At 36.4% G+C, this 22,563-nt stretch overlaps 1 long non-coding RNA gene and 9 other non-coding genes across 10 annotated transcripts; 1 reads left to right on the top strand and 9 right to left on the bottom strand.

Annotated features, from left to right (window-relative positions):
* Positions 1 to 1,610: 1,610 nt before the first annotated feature.
* LOC118481482 lies at positions 1,611 to 1,771 on the bottom strand. Its single transcript, XR_004865691.1, has one exon. It is a non-coding gene; the product is annotated as a U1 spliceosomal RNA (small nuclear RNA).
* A 949-nt stretch (positions 1,772 to 2,720) lies between these two features.
* On the bottom strand, positions 2,721 to 2,792 carry TRNAD-GUC. Its single transcript has one exon. It is a non-coding gene; the product is annotated as a tRNA-Asp (tRNA).
* An 819-nt stretch (positions 2,793 to 3,611) lies between these two features.
* Positions 3,612 to 3,772, bottom strand: LOC118481583. The gene has a single exon (XR_004865794.1). It is a non-coding gene; the product is annotated as a U1 spliceosomal RNA (small nuclear RNA).
* Positions 3,773 to 4,676: 904 nt separating this feature from the next.
* Positions 4,677 to 4,837, bottom strand: LOC118481449. The gene has a single exon (XR_004865658.1). It is a non-coding gene; the product is annotated as a U1 spliceosomal RNA (small nuclear RNA).
* Positions 4,838 to 5,779: 942 nt separating this feature from the next.
* LOC118481627 lies at positions 5,780 to 5,940 on the bottom strand. The gene has a single exon (XR_004865835.1). It is a non-coding gene; the product is annotated as a U1 spliceosomal RNA (small nuclear RNA).
* A 2,137-nt stretch (positions 5,941 to 8,077) lies between these two features.
* Positions 8,078 to 8,238, bottom strand: LOC118481404. The gene has a single exon (XR_004865611.1). It is a non-coding gene; the product is annotated as a U1 spliceosomal RNA (small nuclear RNA).
* Positions 8,239 to 8,924: 686 nt separating this feature from the next.
* LOC118481638 lies at positions 8,925 to 9,086 on the bottom strand. Its single transcript, XR_004865846.1, has one exon. It is a non-coding gene; the product is annotated as a U1 spliceosomal RNA (small nuclear RNA).
* Positions 9,087 to 9,507: 421 nt separating this feature from the next.
* On the bottom strand, positions 9,508 to 9,579 carry TRNAD-GUC. The gene has a single exon. It is a non-coding gene; the product is annotated as a tRNA-Asp (tRNA).
* Positions 9,580 to 10,750: 1,171 nt separating this feature from the next.
* On the bottom strand, positions 10,751 to 10,911 carry LOC118481630. Its single transcript, XR_004865838.1, has one exon. It is a non-coding gene; the product is annotated as a U1 spliceosomal RNA (small nuclear RNA).
* A 3,168-nt stretch (positions 10,912 to 14,079) lies between these two features.
* Positions 14,080 to 19,863, top strand: LOC110870771. Its single transcript, XR_004864596.1, has 10 exons — positions 14,080 to 14,275; positions 15,918 to 16,051; positions 16,165 to 17,040; positions 17,128 to 17,464; positions 17,553 to 17,656; positions 17,811 to 17,905; positions 18,012 to 18,137; positions 18,220 to 18,280; positions 18,352 to 18,462; positions 18,977 to 19,863. It is a non-coding gene; the product is annotated as an uncharacterized LOC110870771 (long non-coding RNA).
* Positions 19,864 to 22,563: the final 2,700 nt, after the last annotated feature.

The following is a 22,563-nucleotide window of genomic DNA, read 5'->3' as shown; positions in this document are numbered from 1 at the left end:
GATCCAGTACCGGAAAATATGACCGGAGATATGGCCGGAAATCCAAAGTCACTTAAAAACAAGTTTTCAAGTTACCCAACCCAACCTTGAACACTCCCGAAAGTTTAGAACTCGTTTTTCAGTTTTAAGATGCAAGAAAAACCACCAAAACGGGTGCTAAACCTAGTGTCCAAACACACCAAGAACTTGAACAAACCCGGTTTTAAACAAGGTAAAGAGCCACGGCTCTGATACCACTTGTAGGTCCCTTCACGGAGGATGACGAACCTAAACCTTGTTATACAAACCTACTAGCGAGTGCGGAATCCAAGCTAGTAAGCAAACCGGGATGAAGCAAGTAGAGAAACAAACACACAAGGGTTCACCGATTAACACCAATGTATTAATACGTATGAAGGTTCCAGTTACAAGCACAATGTTTACAAATCTAACTTGCAAACTCTCAAAGTGTGTGTGTGTGTTTCGGACAGAATGCTCTCAACTCTCTATCTTTCTGTCTGTCTCTCTAAGTGTCTTAGTGTCTAACTGAAACACAACACACTGCATGGGTATATATATACCCATACACAGCAGGTCTGACCGAAGGATCCGATAGATGGTCCGAAGGATCATCTTTCGAATACGATGCTTTCGAAGGATCAGCAAGGACCTCGAAGGATGGTCTTTCGAGGTCTATCAATCGAAGCATATCTTTCGAGGTGATCGAAGGATCTACATTATCCTTCGATCACTCATCCTTCGAGTCAGACAACTTACATCAAATTTACTAACTGTTGCCAAGTCAAACCAGGAGGACGGTTGACTTGGTCAACTTACAGAACTGACAAGGACATCGTTTACATCGTGACCGATTACAGACAAAGTACAGACACAAGTGCACCAACAAGATACTTTTCCATGCTTTAAATTTTGATTTGCAGTGCATCAACAGGATATCAAATTTGTAGATTTATAAGCTCTTTTTTGGAGACGGATGAAGATGTGAAGCATTCAAAAGCTTCAATATTTGATGAAAAAGATTCTATTTTGGGAGTTAGATATGTTGTGGCATGAAAATTGATATGAAAGTATGTATAGTCATAGTTGTTTTGAACTTCATGTACAATATGTTGTGGAGACTTGAGACCATAAACTAATAGAAAGAAAGATGATTCATGTAAACTTTGAACTTAAAAGAAAGTGAATTGTCCTTTATGCCCTTCTCTGCATTGCTGTTTGGAATTAGAAAAATTAGACGCCGTTGCGGGAATTTATTAAGTTGATTTTTTTTGAACGACAAGGAACGACATGCCAACCACCGTGACACCGGACGCTGTGACCAAGGTCGACTACTCGACCGCCGCCAGCCCCTTGGCTCTCTCATATGCGCAGAAACCCGACCTCCACCCGCTCGAAGGCACGACAACGGAAATATCGGTAAAACCTCGCCTCCCATCCAAGACGAACTGGCGCCACCCGTATTCGTCCTTTACCTAAATGCCGCAGAAAATAATGGAGAGAGTGTGAGTCGTACCTAGGTCACAAGAAACATTTCGACAACCACTCCACCAATACCTCATTGGCACAATTTTACTTGATTTAAAACAAAGAATATTAAACTTAAAAATTGTGCAGGGGCTGCGCGAACGCAAGCCCCCACTGCCACAAATTATGATGTAGGCTCGACCACTTGGGCCGACCTTAGGCAGGCACCCCTCCGGAGTGCAATGGAGGCCACCAACCTAGGCCATGGACCTTCTTGATCGCCCATTGACCCCATCCAGGTAAGTGAGTTATCCCGTGTCTTCTATCCCTATTTAATACACGTCTCTTCACCTTCTATTTTTCTTCAAGCCAATGTGGGATAAAGGACTAATGAAACAGAACATTATTGTTTCCATCTTATTTGAATAAACTTATTAAGGTATAAACGTAGCGGATTCATGGAAACGGGGGCATCTAATCTTTCTCTCACAAATTTGTTATTCCAATCCATCTAATCTTAGTTGATTTATGGTAATTATGGCAACGTTGATTTGTCATGTTTCAGCTGTTCTATCATCAAATGGTTTCGTTGATGTATCCATTGTCAGTTGACTTGCTATATTATGCTTTTATTAGTTGCAAAACCTTCTGGTCTTCCTTTAGGACCTTTTGTCGAAAGTCGAACATATATTCTTGCTGAAAGTTGTCAGAAACAGCCATTTCAACCACAATGTGTTTCCCTATGTACATCACATTGATGTTGGTATCAAAAGCAGCTGTTGTTTATTCACGTAAATTATTTGGATTCCACAAAGTTTTACGCCATTATTCAAAAGATCTGGAGGTGAATCGTTTCCACATACGTGTTAGTATGCATTGTAATAATCAGCTGCCTCATTTCATTTCTTGTTTTACTCCCTGGTGCCAACACTCAGTAGCTTGTTTAACTCGTTTTTGGAGATGGATGAGATGTGCAGCATTTAAAACTTGGTAACAATCTTTGATGAAAAAGTTTTTATTTCGGGACTTTTTTTATGTATGGAAATAGAGTTAGATATTTTGTTTGATGATGGTTGTGGTGGTATGAAGAATGACAATAAACTATACTCATAGCTGTATGAATAATGTCATAATGATATGAAGTTATACTCAATAATAGTATTGCAGATTTGAAGTTCAGGAAAAATACAAAGGAAAGAGAACTGATTAAACTTTGAGCTATAAAAAAAGTGGTTTGTGTATACAAAAAATTATCACGCCGTTGCCGGGGATCGAACCCGGGTCACCCGCGTGACAGGCGGGAATACTTACCACTATACTACAACGACTTGCTTGTTCTTTGTTTTTCAATTAAGCGATGCTTTAGAAATCTAGAGAGAAACAGTGAGGATTTAAGGTAATGTATTTGTGGATTCATGGACACCGTTAATCACTTAATCTGTCACGTTTCAGCTGTTAAATCTCTGAATGTTTTAGTTGATTAATCCTTGTCAACGACTCGGTATTAGGCTGTTATTAGTTGCGAAATCTTCTGGTCTTCCTTTAAGACCTTTTCTGGAACCTTCTTGCCAAAAATGATCAGAAACAACCATTTTGACCAAAAATTATTTTTTGATTGACTCTCGGTTGTCTGCAGCTTGTGTTACTCGTTATTGGAGGTGGATGAAGATGTGCAGCATTCAAAAGCTTGGTAACTTCTATATATCTTTGATGAAAAAGTTTTAATTTTGGGGTATTTTTGGTTTGGAAATAGAGATAGATATGTTGTTTAATAATTGTTGTGGTATGAAAAATGATATGAAATTATACTCTTATTGCAGATTTGGATTTAATAAAATAATACAAAGGATGTAACCAAAGCCATTAGATTTCTTATATATACGTATGTAATGCAGGATGTACCTAAAGCCCTTAGATTTCTAATATTTACGTATGTAACGCATTGGTAGCTAGGTTATATGTTCATGGTATGAATAATAGGGTGTGAGCATTCACAATATAACATGTTTCAGAGGATAGTTGCATACACTTAAAATTCTACCTATGAAACTTTTCTCTACTTGAAATTATTATTATTTATAAATGTTTTCTTTAATATTATTATAAAATATTTGGATTTAAAATAAATAATTTAAACTTGAATTTGTGCAGGGGCCGCGCGAACGCAGGCCCCAGCTGCCACAAATTATGACGTAGGCTCGACCACTTGGGCCGACCTTAGGCGGGCACCCCTCCTGAGTGCAATGGAGGTCACCAACCTAGGCCATAGACCTACTTGATCGTCCATTGACCCCGTCCAGGTAAGTGAGTAATCATGTACCTTTTGTCCCTACTTAATACACGCCTCCTCACCTTCTCTTTCTCTTCAAGCCGATGTGGGACACTGGACTAATGAAACAGAACATTATTGTTTCCATCTTATGCGAATAAACTTGCATAAATGTAGCGGATTCATGGAAATTGGGGCATCTAATCTTTCTTAAACATATTTGCTATTCCAATCAACCAATGCTTTAGAAATCTTGAGAGAAACAGTGAGGAATTTAAGGTGTAATCTTAGTTAATTTATGGCAATTGGGGCGCTGTTAATCTTTCCGGTTTCAGCTCTTTTATTATCAAATGCTTTAGTTGATGAATCCATTGTCAAATGACTTGCTATTAGGTTTTTATTAGTTGCAAAGTCTTCTGGTCTTCCTTTAAATACCTTATGTCAAACATTTGTGCCGAAAATTCTCAGAAACAGCCATTTCAACCACAATGTGTTTCCTTATGTACATCACATTGATGTTGGTATCAAAGGCAGCTGTTGTTTACACTGGTGATTGTAATTACACAAAAAAAAGTAAATTCATCATGGTTTTATGTGATTATTAGAACGATCTGATGGCGAATCGTTTCCATGCACTTCTTAGTATGCACTGTAATAATCGGCTGTCCACTATACTTGTTGTTTTACTCGCCAGTGCCAGGGAATAAGTACCCAAGTCTCAAACTGTAAGTACAAGCTCCAATTAAATGTTGAATATTACTTACTTTGTTCACATACATGTTTTCAGTTTTAAACAAATGAAACTGAAACCACAGTTGATAACACAACTGCCTAACTAACTAAACAAATGCTAAAAAAAGGATATGAAAGTTTTATCCAAGTTGAAAAAGACACCTGACGTTTAACACTAGTTGCAAACAATAAAACATCAACTAAATATTGTGCAGGGGCTGCGCGAACGCAAGCCCCCACTGCCACAAATTATGACGTAGGCTCGACCGCTTGGGCCGACCTTAGGCGGGCACCCCTCCGAAGTGCAATGGAGGTCACCAACCTAGGCCATGGACCTTCTTGATCACCCATTGACCCCGTCCAGGTAAGTGAGTATTCCGATACCTTCTGTCCCTATTTAATACACATCTCCTCACCTTCTCTTTCTCTCCAAGCCAATGTGGGACACTGAACAAATTAATGAAACAAACACCTTTACTTTTTAAACAATTTAACAGAACATTGATACTTCCATCTTATTTAAATAGAGTTGTTATTGTTGTTATTATCTTTCATGTTTTTCAAGATCAAGTGACCTAATTTGCAGTCAAATGTTTTAGCACAGGCAGTAAGACACATAAGCGACCTCTTATCTCTGAAGTGAAATATGAATTTGGATGACATAATCACAAACCATTAACCTTGGACATTATTCTAGCGAACATCGGAGATTCTCATTCCTTTGACATAGTTACACACCAAGTGCTTTTTACTAGATCAGATCACGTATTTCAGTCAACCCGTGCATTGGGAATCTAGAGCGAAACAGTGAGGATTTAAGGTATATTATTTGGAAATAGAGTTAGATATGTTGTTTCATGATTGTTGTGATATGAAAATATACTCATGGTTGTATGAAAAGTGATATGAAATTATACTCATAGTTATTGCAGATTTGGAGTTAATAAAATAATACAAAAAAGACGAGTTATATATGCGCTTTTCATCGTGATTGTAACATATTTTCACCTGAACTGGTGGCTGGATTTTATGGTCATTGTTGTCGAATCAATATAGAGGATTGTGACTTAGAGGAGGAGCTCGGATCTAGTGAAGGTATGTAACATACTGATAGCTAGCTTATACGCCAATGGTAAAAATAGCGTGTGTCCTTCACAAGCCTTCAGCCCCCACTGCCACAAATTGTGACTGATTTTTCATAGGATAAATGCATACTTTAACTAAATCTTTCTCTAATTGAAATTATTATATAAAAATATTTTTTTAATTATCAATTAATTTGTGTTAAAACAACAAAGTTTGTACTTAAATTGTGCAGGGGCTGCGCGAACGCAAGCCCCCACTGCCACAAATTATGACGTAGGTTCGACCACTTGGGCCGACCTTAGGCGGGCACCCCTCCTGAGTGCAATGGAGGTCACCAACCTAGGCCATGGACCTTCTTGATCACGCATTGACCCCGTCCAGGTAAGTGAGTAATCCATTACCTTCTCTCCCTATTTAATACACGCCTCTTCACCTTCTCTTTCTCTTCAAGTCGATGTGGGACAATGGACTAATGAAACAGAACATTATTCCTGTTTCAGCTGTTCTATCATCAAATGTTTTAGTTGATGAATCCATTGTCAAATGACTTGCAATAATGCTTTTATTATATACAAAATCTTCTGGTCTTCCTTTAGGAACTTCTGTCGAACATTTGTGCCGAAAGTTCTTAGACACAGCCATTTCAACAACAATGTGTATCCCTATGTATATCACATCGTTGTTGATTCAAAAGCAGCTCTTGTTTCACCACTACTTATTCCCGTAAAACATTTTGTTTCCACAAAGTTTTACGTGATTATTCAATCAATCTGGAGGTGAATTGTTTCTGCATACTTGCGTTGTAATAATCAGCTGCCTCACTTCATTTCTTGTATTACTCCCTGATGTTAGCACTCAAAACTTGGTAAGTTTTTTTATTTCGGGATGTTTTTTTGTATGAAAAATGAGTTAGACATGCTGTTTGATGATTGTTTCGTATGAAAAATGAAAATATACTATACTTATAGCTGTATAAATAATGATATGAAAGTTATACTGTGTTAAAAATTTAAACGCCGTTGCCGGGGATCGAACCCGGGTCACCCGCGTGACAGGCGGGAATACTTACCACTATATTACAACGAATTATCTGTCAGTTTTATTTAGAATACGAATTGAATATGGTTGTGTTATGTAAACTAAAAAAAGTACACTAAAAACATATATAGAGAAGCATGATCATAGAACGCCAAAGATAAGATTCATCTTCTCTATTATAAGCATCCGGGATGTTAAAGATTGAACTTGGGTTGATTCTTGAAATTGATGATTTTGGAAAGAATATGAAGTTGCCATTTTCAAGATGATCATCATTTTTTGCTGCACGCGGCTTCTTCATAAGATCTAGCAGCCTCTTCAGCGGTATCAAATGTGCCCAACCATACTCTTATGTATTTATTTTCGCCTATATATATAAAACTATCTTTAAGTTTATAAAAGCAAATAGAGTACAAATATTTTCAGACTTTTCAATAACATGTAGGGATGGCAATGGGTCGGGTTTGGGACGGGTTTAGGTAATCCCAAACCCAAACCCGGTTAGATAAGCTTGTCCCAAACCCGTCCCAAAACCTGTCGGGTTTCTAGCGGGTAAATACCCATCGGGTATCGGGTATACCCGCGGGTTTCGGGTAAACCCGTTAATTTAAAAAGATTATTTGTTGGGTATACTCATCTCAAAACCCATTGGGTATTTATCAGGTAATTACTTACCGGTTACATTTTGTATTGTCATTATCAAAATATATATCAAATAACTACAATGTATACGAATTAGAATACCTATATGTGTAAAAAATGGATGTATAATATATATACATATTTATTTAATAATATACAAGAAATTATATCGGGTATACAATCGGGTAAACCGGTATACTCTATCCGGTATTTGGGTCGGTTAAACGGGTATATCACTAAATCCCAAACCCGTCCCAAACCCGTGAAAAAAATAAAAACTATTCCCAAACCCGTCCCAAACCCGATTAACCGAACCCAAACCCGTCCCAAATGTGTCGGGTTTCGGGTTTACCCAGCGGGTTCGGGTTTGATTGCCATCCCTAATAACATGTAGAAAAAATTGTGTTCAAGTTGTATATTTGTTGTCGTGTTGTACAAAGTTTAATTATCGATGTGATTAACAGTGATTGGTTCTCGATTACGGTTTATTAAATGTAAAGAAGTAGGTAAAATTCCTTGTTTTCGACAATTTGATGAGTATAAAATCCTGCAAATATATCCAAGTATCCAAGGCTCAAAATGTAAGTACAAACTCCAATTAAATGCAGATTATTAGTACACTGTTCACATGGAAGCTTAAGTATAGACAATCAGATAAAGCCAAACATATATAAGTTCATGTTCTTGTTTTGGGAAATTACAATGAAAACAACCAATTGTTAGATCGTTAGATCATCGGTAAAAAAGAACAATTACACCAACAATTACAAATTGTTTTGAATCTGATGACAGTTTAAAAAAGAACAATTACGTAAACACTTACAAAAACCTTTAACTAAAGAAAGCGCAGAGGCCGCGCGAACGCAGGCCTCCACTGCCACAAATTATGACATAGGCTCGACCACTTGGGCCGACCTTAGGCAGGCACCCCTCCTAAGTGCAATGGAGGTCACCAACCTAGGCCATGGACCTTCTTGATCATCCATTGACCCCGTCCAGGTAAGTAAGTAATCCATTACCTTCTCTCCGTTTTTATATTACACTCCTGGTCACCTTATCTTTGTTCAAGCCGATGTGGGACTCTAGACTAATAAAATTACTTCCATCTATCTTTCATATTTTTCAAGATCAAGTGACTTAATTTGCAGTCAAATGTTTTATGGATTCATGGCAGTTAGAGCAGTTTTAATCACTTAATCTGTCACGTTTCAGCTATTATATCTCTAAATGTTTTAGTTTATTAATCCACAAGGACTTGCTATTACGCTTTTATTAGTTGCAAAATCTTCTGGTCTTCCTTTAATACCTTTTGTGGCACCTTCTTGCGAGTGTTTAGATGGTAACAGGAAAGGATATTCTGGAAAAAAGGGAACAGATGACAGACAAATTCATACCATGTCTTCCATAAGGATGTACCCAACGCCCTTAGATTTCTAATATATAGGTTACCTAAAGCCCTTAGATTTCTATTATTTACGTATGTAACGCATTGGTAGCTAGGTTATACGCTCATGGTATGAATAGGATGCAGGCATTCACAATATAACAAGTTTCATAGGAGATAGTTGCATACGCTTAAAATTCTACCTATGACTAACTTTTCTCTATTTAAGATTAGTTTTATTTATAAATGTTTTCTTAATATTAATTGTAAATTATTTGGATTTAAAATATACTTTAAATTTAGAATTGTTCAGAAGCTGCAGGAACGTAGGCCCCCATTGCCACAAATTATGACGTAGGCTCGACCACTTGGGCCGACCTTAGGCAGGCACTCCCTCCTGAGTGCAATTGAGGTCAACAACCTAGGCCATGGACCTTCATGATCGCACATTGACCCCGTCCAGGTAAGTGAGTAATCCCGTGCTTTCTGTCCCTATTTAATACACGCCTCTTCACCTTCTGGTCTTCCTTTAAGGCCTTATGTCGAACATTTGTGCCGAGAATTCTCAGACAGCCATTTTAACCACAATGTGTTTCCTTATGTACATCACATTGATGTTGGTATCAAAAGCAGCTGTTGTTTACGTCGCAAGGTGTACTTATTCACGTAAATTATTTTGATTCCACAAAGTTTTACGTGATTATTCAAAAGATCTGGAGGTGAATCGTTTCCACATACTTGTTAGTATGCATTGTTAGTATGATAATAAACTATACTTATAGCTGTATGAATAATAATATGAAGTTATTATGCTCATCGATATTGCAGATTTATTAAAAACTTTGAACTGAAGAAAGGTGGTTTGAGGTAAAAAAAAAAAAAAACTGCTAAACGCCGTTGCCGGGGATCGAACCCGGGTCACCCGCGTGACAGGCGGGAATACTTACCACTATACTACAACGACTTGATTGTTGTTTGTATTTTGATTATCTATTTAATTTATTGTTTTTTAAATTATAAAAATTATACTTTCTTCTTTGTGTTGCTTTTTATATCTTTGGAGTAACACCCTTAACCTGCATGTATATCCAAGTGATCAAGGCTCAAACTATAACTACAAACTCCGATAAAATGCTGAATATTACTTGCATTGATCACATACATGCTTAAGTATAGACAACCACATAGGCCAGGCACAAGTTCTTGTTCCTTTTCGAGAAATAGTGTGGCGTTTTTAGAGCTGTTTTTGGTTGTAAAAGGGGCAAAGCCCATAGTGGATGCCTTAACAATCTTTTTAACCTCGTCATATATATTGGCTATGGCGATTAACTAAAATCGTTAGTGTCAATAAGTTGTAATGATGGTAATCAATCAACTCTACTTACATACATTGGCGATTTGGCAGACCTCAAAATTTTGTTAAGAGGAGCACAAGCGGTGGGAATATAAAAGGTCAAATGAATATCCTCAGTTCATATCTAAACGCATTATTGTATAATAAGATTTGAAATCTTGTAGAAAAAAACAATGAATATCCCAGTACAAACAAGTGTGAGTTTATTTTCCTTGCTTTAAAATTGTCCATATGGATATGTGTTTAGTTACGGATCCAGGAACTTTTCTCTAAGGGAAAAAATCGATTCGGGTCAGGAAAAAAATGCAGCAAAAATCTCGTATACTTAATTTTTCGCAGAAGCAAAATTACAAATTTCAAATCTCTCATTTGATTGCAAACTCATGAAGAAAATGCTTATAAAAACTGTTAATACAACCTCACCTCGAACCCGAAGACATCATGAACACTGAAATCGTCACATGAACCTGAACACGGCATGTATATTCGTGGGTTGACACAAACTCGCGTTTATCTAAAAAAAGTGTATTCACAGTTTTTTTTTTTTTTTTTTTGAACGGCCAACAAACTCAATCCCGAGCGCTCTCGGGGCACCCACTGGGCAAACGGAGTACTCCGAGAGTAACCCGAGTCCACCACCAATTCCGGGGAAAACCCGGTAACCCACCCGCCCGTAGGCACGACAGGGTATTCACAGTTTTACTTGTATATGAACCTGAAGGTAATATTTATTCACAGTTTTACTTGATTTAAAACAAAAAATATTAAACTGAAAAATTGTGCAGAGGCTGCGCGAACGCAAGCCCCCACTGCCACAAATTATGACGTAGGCTCGACCACTTGGGCCGACCTTAGGCGGGCACCCCTCCAAAGTGCAATGGAGGTCACCAACCTAGGCCATGGACCTTCTTGATCGCCCATTGACCCAGTCCAGGTAAGTGAGTATTCCATTACCTTCTGTGCCTATTTAATACACGTCTCCTGACCTTCTCTTTCTCTCCAAGCCGATGTGGGACTCTGGACTAATTAATGAAACAAACCCCTTTCCTTTTTAAATATCTAAACAAAACATTGTTACTTCCATCTTATTTTAATAGAGTTTTTTCTTGTTCATATTTTTTTCAGAACTAAGAGACTTTATTTGTAGAGAAATGCTTCAAGTTTATTTTATTATCCCGAAAGATGAATTTGAGTGGGTAAATCACAAAATATTTGATTAAATACAAGATCAAACGGGACGCCAATGCTAGCTCTCATGTGACATATAATCTCGGCAATTGTTTCTCTAACATGATGTTTTTAATCAAGGTTTATCATGATTGGAACCGATGGTACTACGACTCTACGAGTCACTCACAGTGATGATGTATGGACCAACATGTTAGTCGGATTTAGGAAGAATGGCCAACCGATTGATGGAACTACCGGTGAACTTGAAGTTTATGAACCCGACGCAAAACGCATGAATGGCCTTGGGATTTACGGAATGGTCTTCAAGATGGCCTCCTACACCGAGTCCCTACTTCTGCTTAATCACCCTGATTCTATCATTGAATGATTTCAACTTGCTTCTACTTCTTTTATTCCCATCCTTTTTGTGTTATTTATTATTATTGCTTAGAAAGACGGACAGACAGACATAAATTTTGTTAGTTGCAATACATGTGATGCAAACATTCTTTCAGCATACTTTTCTGCAAGTACTGATGTTGTTACTTCTAAACCAAACAAACAGTAAACAAACAGTAACATTAATTCACTATATTTTTGACATTTTTAGAATTATATTGATATATTTTGACCCGTCAATTTGCTGTGTTTCAAAAGCTTCCTCTTCCAGTTACACATTTGATCTCAAAAGTTCACTCTACTTGTTTAATTATTATTATTTTTTTAATCTTTGTTTTGGTTGTTAGGCTTTGTCTTTTGCATTTTTAAATATGTTGGTTTCTGTTCGGAACGAGAACTGGCCATTTGATTGCTTAACAAGATCTATATACTATACCTCTCAATGCATCACATGTCTCAGTTTCTCGTCAACAATGGCGGTTCACGCAAGAAAGAAGAAACCATCTGCATAACCGAAGCTCGAGCATGAAAGACGGCCCTGATTCTCATTAGGCAGGCGAGCTCTTCAGCTCATGTTAGGGGTTTTTTTTAAGTACTTCAACAGTCAACACTGATCTTCCACCAGGTAATCTCAAGTTGGCCTTCTGTTTGCGTTTAAATTTATTTCACGTAAACTAATAACTGTTGTTTAGGTCAGTTATTAATTTATTATGAAATGAAATTCTCTACTTGATGGGGATTATTAATTGTATTCATGTATTGACGCATGTGTATGATTCTTATATAGTTATTGCATTTTGCCCTAGGAGCGGTTGGTCTCAACAGTGAAGTAAGGATCTGTACACGTTTGTTATTCGGGTTACTTGGGTATTTGGATTGTTAGCGGTTGGTTGGTTTTAATTTCTTTATTAATTGTAAGAGTTTTTTTTTTTTTTTATAACATATCTAAAGTTGGTTGGACTTGAACTTTAGATATGTTATCAACTTATGAAGAATCACGTTGATAATTCAAAAGAAATGGGTTTCAAGACTTTCCCGTGTGTTTTTAAATAATGATACTCACAAAGTTGCACACTTTTACCTCTATATTCATAAAATCCCCATCTTTGTTTCATCGCACAAGAACCTGGTTGTTGTTGGTTTATCAAATAATTAGTTAAAGTGCTAAATTGGAGTGTTTTAGTTATTATTAGGTTACAAAATTTAAAAATTCTTTATTTATAACGTTAATTTTGGCACAAGTGTAGGCCCCAGATCTTTAGTTCACTTTGGACCTCTAAAAGTGTTGAACTGCTAATGCATTATTTTCTATTAACTTTGTGACCATTCGCTAGAAAAATTTCATTCAAGCAACAGATCCACAAACCTATCACACAAACTCTAGAGCTGCGATCGAACAAAAGCTCGACCACTGATCAACCACGTCCAATGCTAAGACCTTGAAGTTCCAACTACAGAATATTGATGGCTAGTTATCCCTTCAAATTTAGAGTGAAGCTAGTGAAAAACAAACTAACTCAACCGGTTAATCATGTCATGAGTCAAAAGTCAAATTTAGTACTACCCAAAAAGCTCGTGGCACGCGTTTTGTGTGACAACCTACAAATTTCATGATAATTCCGTACAACTTAATCACTATTTATAGAATTTAATTGCGTTCTTCTGACTTAATTTATGAATGATTGAGTCGTACAAAATCTAGAGTGATAGGACATGTTAAAACATCATAATTTATATGTCGATCCGCCGTGTCGCGAAAACAAACAACTATGTCCTAATACGTTATGCCAAGAGAGTTTAGAAACTTCCTGAAACGACTAACGAATGATATGAAAGCCTATCATGTCATGATAAACATATATACAAAAACCCTAATTAGGGGCATCACTTGCAATAATACCTAAACTTTCTGGAAAAATGCCTAAACACCTAAAATTGTACGATCCGAATAATGAACTAATAAATTCAACATCTCGCAACATTTTTCAGCATTCCGCAACATCAACAAACCTATTAGATAATGCTAATTATCTTAAGCGACCTAAAAAATATCATATATGTATTAAAGGTATTGTTATCGGTATCGCCGTGCACCCTCCGTATTTTAACAGTAACGATCCGATAACGAAACAAGTGACATTTTTGGTGTCTAAACCAAATGTTAACTTGTCTAGTGGACTAGTCAAGCTCGTGTAACACCCTAAACACTAATTAGCACTCTAATTGATCTAGATACAACTATTCACCAAAATATCTTCTTACAAAATTCACACATGTTATAATACAATTTATATAGAAAAAAAGTAAATTTACACATTACCCCACCCCCCACCCCCCACCCCCCCCCAAAGTGGGCCCCACACACCACATGTGTGGACTTCTAACATTTTATGCAATATAGTTTATAAAATGGATGATGCCCATGTGTGGACTTCTAGCATTTTATGTAATGTAATTTATAAAATGGATGAAGTCCATTTCAACCACCATATAACCACATCATTCCTCTCATTTTACCACTTCCCAAAAAAACGACACCAAACACCCCTCATATCTTCATCCATCTTCAACCTTCAAGCACATAAACACTAGCATTCATAACCGCTTCAAAGATGATTTAAGATGGTTCAAGCCTTGGAAGCATACTAGGGAACTTATACTTGTTCTTGGAAGCTTCAACATCTTCTAGTTTTCTTTATCATCTTCATTTTCATCTTCCCTAGCCTAAGTGCTAGTTGTAAGACATTCTAAACTCATTTTTATGTTTCTTATACTTAGTAGATCTTGAAAGTACACTTTGATCATCTTGAAAACACTAAAACAAAATACATGAAACCCTAAAATTTACCATAATAATCTTGCATAATTATGGATTATGGTGTTTAGTGTAGTGTAGCTTGTTTAGACTTGATGATCTTGCATGAACATGCTTAAAAAAACATAAAGATGTTTAGATCTAGCAAGATCACCATCTTTGAAGTTCATGAACTTAAACAATAGTCTTGAAAATGATTTTTGAAAAATATAAACTTATCAAGAAACTAAGATCATGATTTATAAAGTGATGATCTTAAAATATAACATAACCAAGTTTGTGCTAAATAGTTAAACTAGTAGATGAACATAAGAACGAATGGTGTTTCCGGTGATCTTGATAAGTGGTTAAACTAGTAGTTTATGTTAACTGGCAAATGTGTCATGTTTGTCAGTTATATATTTTAGGAGGTGAGCTCAAGCTTGATAATCCCGATCATATCCATCTCCACTAGACATAATGCCTATACACCAATTCAGGAGAATAAATATGGGAAAAAACCCCATTGTGGGAGTCGAACCCAGGACCTAATGACCTCAAAGACTTATCTCACCCTCAAAATGCCACTAGGCTATAAAACCATGAGCAAAGTCATTTTCTTACTAGGTTTAGATAATATACGTAACATATATAGTGTTTTACTTGTATTCAAAGCATATTTGTTAAAGTTAACTACCAGTCGTAGTGTCGTACATCGAAGTTATTGGAAGGTGGTAGTTGTTACTTGGACCACAAGATTGATTTCATATTTGCCCTAAAGTAAAATAAGTTTTCGCTTTGTGTTCTAAACCACCAGATCTGCTCAAGAAATCCTGTGTGGTTGGAGTTGCTTTTGTTGCCGTGTTGTTTAAACTACTCCTTTTTGCCAAATTGCAAAACATGGCCTTTGATTTCATTATATCTGAAGCTACAATGGTTACGAACTTACGATGTTATTCTAAGCTTTAATCTCTTGCACTTTGTTGTTAGGTATGTTTTTCTTCTTAATTATTAGTTTATTTATAAACCTGGAATGATAAAATAGAGTAATCTTAACATTGTCTTATATTAGTGTCAATCAGATATGATTAGTAGTTAGGGCCTCTCTTAATTCGTGACTTTTTTTAACGACGAACTTCATGTATAAGGTTACCACACTCTTCAAATCGGAGAGCCCCGTATTGCCCCACCCTGGCGAGACTATGTTGTTTAACCGGGTCCACGTTGGCTTCAAAGTTTGGCTTTTTTGGGCATTCCCCAGGAAACCATATTGCCGGTGGACACTTGACATTCATTGTGCCACCACAAGAGTATAACTCTCTGGCGTAACACACGGTGGGACAAAAACCCGGTTGGGCTCGGGAATCGAACTGATAACCTCACACAAGGCCTAGTCCAAATCCTTCATTGCCTATATCGACCCCAATATGACACAAATGCGAATTGAACATGAATATCCATTAGAAAACCCAAGCCTCCTACCACTAGATCACAAGTTGGGGATTCTTAATTTGTGACTTTGATAAGAATTTTGTAGTTCCACAAATTCAAATTCTATGTTATTAATGTATTTTAAACCATCCAGATACTCGCTAATTACGACCTCTCCGCTTGGGACTGCAACGATTACAACACCGTCGCCTCCACCAATCTCAATCACGATCGACCAATTTCAGTATAACATCATCAAATGGAGAAGAATCAATGGAACCAATTTCAGTATGTTTCTCTACTTCAATCGCAATTTTTTTACATTGCTTAATTTGTTTCGCTTAATTATAGAAAAGAACTATTTTCTCAATCGGCCCTTAACTTCCTGTGATGTTGTTTAGGGAGGAGCACAAAGGTTTAAAAAAAGGATTTAGTTGAAAAATACAAAGAAAAAAAGGAAATTGTAAACAATACCGGAAAAGAGCCAAAGAAGAAAACAAGTAATAAGACCCGTATAAGGTGTAGGCTAGATTTGTTTCGTGAAGTTTTGAAGAAAACACTAGAAGATCAGCATAAAAAAGATGTAATTTTAAAAACCCCTTTTGCAAAGCTTATAGAATTACCCAAGTCTATAAGCTTAGAAAGAGATATTGTCAAGTCAATAGTTAGGAATTTCAATTGGGAAGAAATGACCCTAACTATACATAAAGAGGGTAATACCCATGTCTTCCCTATTACAATTAACGATTTTTATGAGATAATGGGTATACGAGATGGAAATGTCTCATCATCATCAACTAAAGAGAATGTCTCATCATCATCAACTAAAGAAGTGGATGCCGATCTTCTCAAGAAATATTGCAACTTGGAAAAAAAAATGACAAATACAAGAATATCAATATTAAGACGGTTCATGAGTAACTCGAGAAAAGTAACTTGAGAAAACTGATGATGGCGATGTTATTAGGCAAACTTTTGTCTTAATAGCATTGCACTATATTGTTTGTCCTGCTTCGGGGGGTATATTGGGTAAAAAGTATTTGTCGTATGTGGAGAATGCAAATAAACTTCATGAGCAACCGTGGGCAACTCTTGCTCTTGAAAGTCTCAAGAATGGCATTCAAATATTTATTAAAGGGGATGGGATTGAGAAGAATCTAGGTGGGTGTGTCCTCTTTTTACAGTTATACTGTATGAATAAGAGAATGGAAGCGCTGAACATTTCAGAGATCAATATCAATGACGATATGACTAGAGAGTTCTGCAATGGTTGGATGGTTAGTGAAAATATGTATAGTATTTTATTATGTTTACTAATATTATGACTTTTGTGATCTTTTTAACTGATTTCGCCCTACTTACAGATTTACCATGCTCCCGAGAGGAAGAGAAAGAAAAACTTGGCAGAAAAGATTTGCAAAGACCTGAAACATATATCTCATCTTATCAAGGCTGAACCAGAAAATGTAGAGCTGGGGTTACTTTTGGAGCTTGATAAATTGAACGAGAAATTTAAGAGTTCGGTTTCTTCTAAGAGTTCAATTTCTTCTCATGCTTGGAATATTGGGGAAGCTTCTACAAGTGCTACTGGGGAAGCTTTTACAAGTGGTGGATGGGGTGATGTAGTCCTTTTAGATACTGATTTTCAGATGCTTGAGCCTAAACAGTGGTTGAATGATACGCATATGGACTTTTACCTTAGTATGTGTTTAACTGTTTTTTCTTTTATCTTTGCTATTGGTTTAATTGATTTTGATTAACTTTTACCTTCGGTATGTGTTTTGGCCAGATATTTAGGGCGGAATGCATCTCCAAAAATTGGAGCAATAAGTGATTATCACTTAGGGAGCATGTTTTTTTTACTTGAAGCTGAAAGATGTTCTATCACCGAAGGTTAATATCATTTCTCCCACTCTATGCAGTTATAGCGGTCCAAAATCATATGGCGGTCAAGGTCCGCTATGTGATATATAGGTTATAGCGGTGATATAGCAGTAACGTTTATATCATATGCATGATTATGTATTTATTTGTATTCCTTGAATAGGGAATTGCTGAAAACTCGTTTGACAAGTTAAAAAGGTGTTGGCGTGGAGACAATATATTTCAGAAAGAATATATTGTTATCCCAATTAGTGAAAGGTATGTTTTTCTAAGATATATACATTCAACGACAATTTGTTTTAAATCAGATATTTACATATTGTTAAATCAGATATATTGATTCAGTTTATTTTATTTTATCTAGTTCCCATTGGAGTGTGGTTATTGTGTGTTTGCTTAACAAAACCGTCAAATCAAATCTACTTATACTTCATTTGGATTCATTACCTGGTATCCATGATACAGCTCAAAATTTTCAAAATGTTCGAAGGTGAGACAAAAATAAGCCAAATGATTATTATATGGTGTTGAAAAGAGTAAAGTGTAACCAATTTAAATCTTTTACCTGCCAGGTTCATGGAGAAAGAAGAAGTGAATCATGGAGTCGCTAAAGTTGAAGAAGTCAGCATCAAGGTAATTCAAATCTTTGTTTTAGTTTTTGAAACCGAAAAATTAAGTTTTATGTGATTAATTTTTCCTGCCAGGTTCCAAAACAAGCAAATTCTTCTGATTGTGGTTTATATGCTCTTCCGTTTATTTAGCACTTCATTAACCACGCCCCAAAGAGAAAAACTAAAAACGAATTTGAAAAAATGGTACGTGTTAATTGTTGTCTTCCTCCGATATTTTCTTGAAAATATTATTTTTAGTTTTATAAATATTTATGGTTCTGAAATGATCTTTACCCTATATATATATATATATATATATATATATAGTTTACTTGATTTTTATATATCAAAATATTAGTTTCTAAGTTATTATATATATATGTATATATACATATATGCTTACATATACGTATATACACGAACGAAAACGTGAGATAAACATGTATTATAGAGACGGTTTTCACTCAAATAATGTTAATTAGTTATTATTATTGATAATATAATTATTTAAAACCCGACCCAACCCATATTTTTATTCGTGTCAACCCATATTTTCGGGTCAACCCGACCTAACCCAACCCATTTTTTTATTCGTGTCGGGTCGTGTCGACCCATTTAAATTCCTGTCGTGTTCGGGTTGTGTTTCGGGTCAACCCAGTTTACGTTCATATACGAATATGAGTAATATCTATTGACTTTGTGTCGGGCAAATTTTCAGTTTAAGATGGAGTGCTTTGAAACTAAAGAAATTGATGGTTTGAGAAGTAGATTGAAAAGCTTAATCATGAAAGAAAGAGAGGAGCAGAAGATGAAAAAAAGAGAGGAGCAGAAGAAGCTGTTGGAGAAACCGATCGCTGTGAAGAAGAAGCCGCAGCAGGCACCGTTGAAATATTATAGTAGTAGGAAAGCAAATACAGTAGCAGGTCAATCTGGGGAACATGGGGAGCAACACCGCTTTAAAGAACTAGGAGCAGGTGATGATAATACAAACCGAAATATGCTCGTTTGAGTTGCGGTGAACCTAAGTTTGATGATAATACAAACCAGATAATCTGACCCGTCTGTCGGCTGACGAGCATATACAAACCGAAAAACAGGACCGGTAACTCAACCCGTTTACCAAAATATGCTCGTTTGATGATAATACAAACAAATAATCTGACCCGTCTGTCGACAGAAGAGCATATACAAACCGAAAAAACAGGACCGCTAACTCAACCCGTTTACCGAAATATGCTCACCCGAAATATGCTCGCCCGGATTGATGATAATACAGGAGCAAGTGGTGAAGATACAGGCGCAGCAGGTCATACATGCGCAGCAGGTGATGATGCAGCTTTGATAGGAGCAGATGCAACTGTGATAGGAGCAGATGCAGCTGTGATACCAAAAAAAAAGAGGCGGAAGGTAAGTCAAAAAACAGAATTCCGCCGACTTGATTTCAATCCTGGTTCAAGTATTATTGCTAACCAAAGCAAGAAGGTTTTAAGATCGAAGAAAACAATATAGTCGGTTTGTTTAAGTTTTACATACTAATATTCTGATGGAATTTTAAGCAGTGAACATTTTGATTGGATTCTAATATTCTGAAGTTACCAGGGTTAATATTCTGAAGTTACCATGGTTCCCCTTTTTAATGCCCAGCTTTAGATCCCACCTAAGGTTAGAATTTGGAACCAAAAAGTGGGAACCAAGGCCACAGCCATAGATCCCACCTAAGGTTATAAATTGGAACCAAAAAGTGGGAACCAAGGCCACAGCCATAGATCCCACCTAAGGTTATAAATTGGAACCAAAAAGTGGAAACGGAGACCCCAGCCGTAGATCCCACCTAAGGTTTGAACTAGGAACCAAAAATTGGGACATTCAGATTTCATAAGAAAGGATAAGAAAGGATGATAATTGCAAAATACAGAAATTGACACGTGTAATTAAAATAAATAAATTATAACTTAAAGCCCAAACTAAGTATTTAACTTTTAATTTCAAAAACAACTTCTCTTTAAAATAAAAATATTAACTTCTTTAAAATTATTAAACGGGTTAACCAACCCAATTTTTAACGGGTCGGGTTCGAGTTGACCTGTTTTTTAAACGTGTCAGGTTCGGGTTGACCTGCTTAAGAAAATTAATTTGATTATTCCCGTTTTGTTAAAAGAAAATATTAAAAAAACGTTTGGATTCTTTATTCATCCTTGTATTAATAAAAATCGTCTTCGCCAACAAGTTTTATTAGAGCCAACTAAAACTAGCCATAAGTTTAAATTCGTCGGTTTCAATGATTTTCAACCAAACCCGTCGGCTCCAACAACTTTTGAAAAAAAACCCGCCATCCTGCCAAAACCAAGGTTGATCGCCCAGAACCAATTATGTGGTTCCGATTACTTTTGAGCCAAATCTGTCGACTCAGACAACTTTTGAATCAAACATATTATATAAGTTTAAAATTTTTATTTTTATATAATTATATTTATTTTTTCTTATAATTTGTTTTTACATTATCCAACCAAGTAGGAGGTAATTTCTCTATCATGGCTGCCACTTGAAAAGTCTCGCTAAGTACCATTCCCTCAGCATGGATGTCGTGTAGTATAATTTGCAACTCTTGGACTTGGTTCATAACAGTCTTGTTATCAACTATTTTGAAGTCCAAGAAACGGGCGACAACAAATTTCTTTGTTCCCGCATCCTCCGTTTTGTACTTTTTATCCAAGGACTCCCATAATTCTTTAGAAGTCTTGACATTATAGTACACATTATACAAGGCATCCGAGAGACCGTTGAGTACATAGCCTCGACAAATGAAATCCGAGTGCTTCCAAGCCTCTACCACGCTCAGAGCCTGAGCGTCGGTCTTCCCTTCCGCAGGTTGGGGAGCGGTTTCTGTCAAGAACCTCGCAAGGTTCATTGTGGTCAAGTAGAAGAACATATTCTGTTGCCACCTCTTGAAGTGGAGACCCGAGAACTTCTCGGGTCGTTCAGCATGATTTGCCACTGTAGACGCTCCCACAGTGTTGGCAGGGGTTCCAACGACAACATTAGTGTTGCTTGTGTTCACATTTTCAGTCGACATTCTGAAAAGTTTCAAGAAAACAAGTTAAAATCTGTTTTCAAAATAATAAAGACGCTACTTTATTATTATTAGGAGTTCAAAAATTCAGCCGTGTAGCTTCTAAGTCCAACTTTGAAGACTACAACACTAGGATTTTAAGAACTCAGCGACAGAAAGGAGTAGAAGCAGATTCTGTTTTGACAAAGTCGCTACTTTGAATCAAAACAGGAAGAAAACCTATTTTTAAAACACAAGTGTATGAATTCAAAACTGGTTCGGATTCAAAGCAGAATATGTTTGTGATTCTACACGAACGGTGTTTTTAAAAATTTGTTTTAAGATTGTAGGAATCCGTTCGTGCAAAATTAAATAAAACTTTATTAACTTGAATTACAAATACTTAATTATTTAGTCGGAGTCGAACCGTAAGCCGCGTAGGTCCCTAACGAGCGTCGAAACTAAGATCGTTGTTAAAATATAAAACTTCGATCTTAGTTTCGACGCTCGTTAGGGACCTACGCACCTTACGGTTCGACTACGACTAATTAAAAAAATACATATTTTAACGACGAACTTAGTTTCGACGCTCGTTAGGCCCGTACGCGCCTTATGGCCTTGGGATTTATCATTTATGGAATGGTCTTCAAAATGGCCTCCTACAGCGAGTCCCTACTTCTGCTTAATCACCCTGATTCTATCATTGAATGATTTCAACTTGCATCTACTTCTTTTATTCCCATCCTTTTTGTGTTATTTATTATTATTGTTTATAAAGACAGACAGACAGACAAACATAAATTTTGTTAGCTGCAATACATGTGATGCAAACATTCTTTTAGCATTCTTTTCTGCAAGTACTAATGTCGTTACTTCTAAACCAAACAAACAGTAAACATACACGAAATACAGGGCTGACTCTAGTCAACGTCTGGTCAAAGTTTTCATGATTCCGATTTCCTTGTAATTGTTCCCTACTCTTGTAGGTATACTTTTTCATTTCATGATAATGTTGTTTCATTAACACAACGGCTTGCCAATAACTATATCTTGACCCGTTTAACATTAATTCACTATATTTTTGACATGTTTAGAATTATATTGATATATTTTGACTCGTCAATTTGCTGTGTTTCAAAAGCTTCCTCTTCCGGTTACACATTTGATCTCAAAAGTTCACTCTACTTGTTTAATTATTATTATTTTTTAATCTTTGTTTTGGTTGTTAGGCTTTGTCTTTTGCATTTTTAAACATG

This window comes from Helianthus annuus, chromosome 8, assembly GCF_002127325.2.
Source record: "Helianthus annuus cultivar XRQ/B chromosome 8, HanXRQr2.0-SUNRISE, whole genome shotgun sequence".
Taxonomy (NCBI): domain Eukaryota; kingdom Viridiplantae; phylum Streptophyta; class Magnoliopsida; order Asterales; family Asteraceae; genus Helianthus; species Helianthus annuus.
This window is presented reverse-complemented; position numbering and strand designations above follow the sequence as displayed.